The sequence below is a fragment of the Calidris pugnax genome, unplaced genomic scaffold, assembly GCF_001431845.1.
Source record: "Calidris pugnax isolate Ruff unplaced genomic scaffold, ASM143184v1 scaffold63, whole genome shotgun sequence".
Taxonomy (NCBI): Eukaryota; Metazoa; Chordata; class Aves; order Charadriiformes; family Scolopacidae; genus Calidris; species Calidris pugnax.
In genome coordinates, this window is record NW_015090852.1 from 1066446 (window position 1) to 1071652 (window position 5207).

At 47.1% G+C, this 5207-nt stretch overlaps 1 protein-coding gene across 7 annotated transcripts in view; it reads left to right on the top strand.

The window, feature by feature from the left end:
• Positions 1-5207, top strand: part of RALGPS2 (Ral GEF with PH domain and SH3 binding motif 2) — a 164375-nt gene that overhangs the window by 11913 nt on the left and 147255 nt on the right. For 3 of the 7 annotated variants that reach the window (XM_014943461.1, XM_014943460.1, XM_014943462.1), the window contains exon 1: positions 451-585. The exons of 1 other annotated variant lie outside the window; for it this stretch is intronic. The gene's annotated coding sequence lies outside the window, so the exon portion shown is untranslated. Of the gene's footprint in view, positions 1-14; positions 194-440; positions 586-5207 lie in introns of those variants that run through there. 3 more of the 7 variants (XM_014943457.1, XM_014943458.1, XM_014943455.1) reach the window with 3 other exon arrangements.

Genomic DNA, 5207 nt, shown 5'->3' on the forward strand with positions numbered 1-5207 from the left:
CCCCTTCCCGGCGTGTATGTGTGAGTGTGTGTGAGAGAGTGTGTGTGTGTGTCGCTGCTGCCGGCTCCCCCGCAGGAGCGCAGCCCGGAGGCGGCGAGCGGCGCTGAGCCACCGCCGGTGGAAGGGAACCCAGCAGCCGGAGCGGCTTCCCCGTCGTCGCCCCCCCCCACTCATCCATCCATCCCTCTCGCAGGTGAGCTGGGCTATCGCCGGGAGGAGGGAGGAGGCGGCCGGTGGGGTAGCTGCGGCGGGGCTTATTGTCCGGCTCCTCGGGGGAGGAGGAGGAGAGAAAGGAGGCTTAACCCGGGCTCGCACGCCGGGCCCTGAAGGGCTGCCGGCCGGGGATTGGAGGCGCTCCGTCCCCTCCCAGATCCGGGGAGGGTCCCGGCCCCCAGCCGTCACCCACCCCACCGCCGGCCGGCGCTTCACGGGGCCGCGCGCTCCGCCGCCCACCTGTCGCCCGCCTCCTCACACGGCCGCCGCGGGGGGCGGCGGGCAACGGGGTGCCGTGTCTCCCCCCGCCTCCTTCCTCCCCGCGGACCGGGCTGGCTCGGCAGCGCCCTCTCCCCCGTCAGCGTCCGCGGGGTGCGTGTGTGTGTGTGGAATTGTGTGTGTGTAGGGCGACGGCGCTGCCCGGGTTCCCCCCCCTTCCCTCTCTCTCCCCCGGGGTCTTGCCGCAAGATGGAGGGATGCGTGGCTGTGGAGCGAGGCCTCCAGTCGTTTAACACCACCCCTCCCCACCTCCGCTACCTGCTTGAGGTGCCGGAGAGCAGGTTGCGGCCTGGATGGTGGAGGGACGCGGGGAAGTTGCCCCCTGTCTAAGCTCGGGGGGGGTTTGGGGGGAGTATCCGCAGGCCGGGCCGAGGGGGTTGTTTGCGTGTGCGGGGATCGATGGAGAGAGCCGCGTTCCCGCGTGGGTCAGCGGGCTCTGCGCCGCGGCGGGGCCTGAGGGAGGCCGGGGTGGAGGGAGGCGGCGCGGTGGCTGTCGCCGGGAGATACCGCTATCCGGTCAGCCCTTCACCGGGGCGGGGGGCACCTTCCCCGTTGAGTAACGGCGACAGGAGGGGTAGGGCAGCGCGACCCCGGGTGGGGCTGGGAGGGGTATCCAGGGCATCAGCTCGGTATAGCGTTTCTTTTATATAAACCGGGGTAAGTCCAGAGCACCAGCCCTGTGTTTCCTTGCGGTAGACAGGGTTTAGAGGGTGGACAAATAGATGTTGTTTATGTGACGTGAGGCGTGTTTGGCACGTTTCTTTTCTGGCAGCAGATTCTGGAGAAGCAATTATGCGGCCGTATTTTAAACCAAGATGAGCGGTGATGATAGGTAGTAGTTTGGAGTAACTTGTCCCTGTGTGTTTAATAGTAGTTACCGGCCTGTTGAAATTCCGTGGATGTGTTTATCTGTTTGAGGCACCTTTGTGCTGACAAAAGGTGCCTTTGCAAAGGTCTTATTCCCTGCCACCCTTCTGTGCCTATGCTAAACTAAGGGGCTTTGCTGTCACAGGTAGCTCGAAGAGACAGGGGCAATTTCTTTTCAAATGGATAAGCAGGAGATCAAATGTTCTGTAGACTTACGGTTTTTGAGTTTATCTCAAGGCTGGGAAGTGTCATAGGATGCCTAATGATTATTTTCTTTTTTTTTTTTTTCCTTGTCACTGTCTGCCTCTGTAGGTCACTTGATTTTTAGTAGTATCGTGGTGGTATTTTGTTTCAAAGCAAAATGGGCTTAACTTTCCATTTACATCCCAGTGGTTTGCAGCCTTTTTTGATATGTGGACGTATTGTGGTTTTTAGTGGTTGTGCGCATTTTTGTTCAATGAACTTTGACTCGCCAGTCGTTATTTTTAATATTTATTAGGTCTCAGCAGGCTATTAGAAATAATACATGGACCAAAGGTTGAAAACTACTGACACTATTGTTGTTTTTGTATTACTTTCATCAAATGGTTTAATTTTTGGCCCTCTTAAACCAGCATCAAATACAGAACAGTGAGAAGTAGAAAAATATATTATTTCCCAGAGCTTTCTTTTGACAACATAGACGTATTTTTTCATGTATTATTGTAAGATTTAGTATGTGTGGTAATGTAGCCAGAGGACTTCCCATAGGCACATCTACATGAGCTGTTCTGCTTTCAGCCCTGCTTCTGTAAATTGATATGATCCACACAGATGCTAAAACTGCTTCAGTGATTTGGTACCATCAAGCACCATAGTATAGAAGTTGGTAATTGCCTGTGATCTTTACTAGCAGTGCCTTTGGTTACTCTGAAAAATATTTCACGTTTCTGGGATAAATAATGAAATGTCACTTATTTTTGTTGGTTTTGTTATTTGTGTTTATTTTTTTTTTTTAAAGAGAAATCTCTTGCAGAAGCAAAACTATTACTGCTTTGTACAGCTTCTGCGCATCCCTGCATGTGGGCTGTCTGCAGTCTTGCTCGGAAGTTTGGTAAAGCTGGGTCACTTGAATTGAAAGAGTGCCCTCTGGTGACATCTGTGCTTAGAGTTTGAACTGTATGTAAAGAAGCACCCCTGCTAGTCTGAAATTAAATATTCCTCCCCCAAAAGCTGGAGATGTGTTCTGCACTGAAATGCTGTTGTGGCACGGCTGAGATGAGGGGCAAGCAGTCACTTGCAAATATACATCGAAGATGTACAGCAGTCGTTTGGAGTCCCTTGCCCCCTTGTGAAATAGTCTAACTTGTAACTTATTTTGCTAGATTTTGGTAAGCAATGTTTGATTCCTCAGTCCAAGGGAGGGGGGGAAAAACCCCAAACCCTCTTTATGAGGCTATCGTGTTTACTATCAGGTTTTTTTGTTTTGTTTTGTTTTTTTTTTTCCTCTGAAACCTGCATTTGTGCAGGATAGATCTTTTCCCTTCCACACGTACATCTTGCTGGTGACTGAGTAGATTGAAAATCCCGGTATTTAGATGTTTTTATTGATCTTGATGCTGCTTCTCACCAGTGAACAAGTATGAAGTTACAGGGCTAACTCTTTAACTTCAGTTACTTGTGTAAATTTTTATTTTTAAATTGGCTATATTTGTAATAAATGTGTTTAAGACTTCAGAAAGCTAATTAAGTCTTTATATGCTAATGTTCTACTTGACATGTCTTTGAATATTAAAACGTTTGAATTGATAAGGACACACCTCCATCTTAAACAGTTGCTTCCTCTATTTTTTATTTTTTCACTGAGATTAGGAATTAATCTTTTCCTTTATATTTGCTTGGAGCTGAGTCATTTGGGCTCCTCCTTTCATTCAATAAATGCAGCTGAGTTGAAAACTTCCTTTAAGGGCGGGGAGTGTAATTGGTTGTGTTTTGTTGAAGTGTAAGACATCAAAGGCATGGTGTATTTCTGATCTGAGTGTTGGTTTAGAAAAGATACTTAAAAATGCTTTTTCAAAGTAATGAGTAAACATTTATGTTAATAACCTTTACATTTAGATATCTGGAACTGCTGCATTAGAATAATATTTTAATATTCATGCGTGTGTAGTATTTATTGCATGAACAGAAGCTTTGTGTGCTTCATGTTTTGTCTATTTATGAACTAATCACCTTAAAAAACTGCTAAAGCAAGAGAGTCTTTGTGTTACAGTTGGGTGTTTTAAGGAGATGCTGTGTATGCTTATTCACCTAGAATGTGTGGATGTGTGACTGCGACTCTTTTTCCTTTACAAAGATCCTTAAAGTCCTGGTAAGGAATCCAGGGAAAATGGCACTGGAATCCTTGTGGGCAAGCTGGTACCTCCCAGTATTCTGCTGAGCAGAAAGAGGACATCTGAAATTGGATATTGAGGGGTGTTGGATAAAGGGGCTTGCAACTCTTGCTGCTGCAGTGGCAGTCCGGTCACTGGGCTAAGCTAGTGACAGCAGCTTTGTGCAGTCAGAAGGAGCTGTGTAAAACACAGAAGGTAGGGGGAGAAAAAAGGAGAGGTTGTAATCAGCAGCATGGTACCTTCTGAAGATTTGAGCTTAGCATGGTACAAATGATGGTTGTTGAACCTGCTTGTTGGTTGAGGAAGAGGGATGCTATTTCCTGTCAGTTTATGAGGACAGTTTGTCTAGAAAAACTGACCCATCCACTGAAACTTATAGTATAGGAAAATGAAATACTGGGAAATCTAGTGGGCCTTTACTAAGTATTTTAAAATATAATGTTCATTACATGCATAAAAGGTTAGTGTTTACTGTCTTGGGCTCACTGTTCTGAGGTGTGCTGCTCTGGAGTATGCTCACAGCTGGTCTTTTCAAAACTCCCTACAGGCTTCCAGGTGGGTTGTAGACTGTCAAATGGCACAAATGGTGTCCTCCTTGAACTCACAGAGGTGCCTTGAGAATGCTCTCAGAATCCTTGTTATCCCAGCTTTATCGTCAGGGTAACTTTTTCCATGGCTGTAACTTCAGTGGAGAGAATTGACTGCCTTCATGCTTATTGTGTGCCTTTCTGTAAGTAAGAATAGGATTCCCTTTTCCTTTTCCTGTTGTCTTCCATCCCAGCTACAAGAATGACAGTTTAGGTAGAACTGCACGGGAGAAAAAGAAGCTGTGTATCTTGTAGGTCCCAGAAGCTTTGCCCGTTTCTGTAGGGCTGCACTAGTCAGGCTGTGTTTTGGCTTTGTGACTGTGTCAGATGCATCAAGTTGTCAAGGTTTCCCATCCTGGAAAATTTTGGTGTGTGTTGCAGTGCACCTCTCTGCCTGTCACTCTCAGGCTCCAGAGCTGCTCGGTCAGAACATCAAGAAATGCTCGTCAGCCCCTCGTATGCATCATATTTGTGGTTTAAAACCCTGCTTATTTCTCAGTGGTAAAGAGCAGCCTCCTTTGTTAAAGATTAAGCATGTAACATGGCAGTTGATTTGATGCCAAATTTGAGAGAGCAATGAATCTGTTGCTGTTTGATGGTTAAATGGAAGTGCACACACCACAACCACCCCGCCTTTTTTCCTCGTGGAGGCAGATACTGCTTATAGTCCCCTATGATAGGATTCACCTTGGTGCAAACTCTTAAGAATAGTTATTTACTCTGTTTCTTTGAAGTGTCAGACTTGTGACCTATTCTTTCTGCCTGTTTCAGAATTTTCTTTATATGTGTACATACGAATAGATTTTGTAGGCAGTGTAAGCTTTAGATTGCAAGTGAACTGGGAGAGGCGTATGTCTGCCCTATTTTCTCTGGTCTATCTGGGGAGACT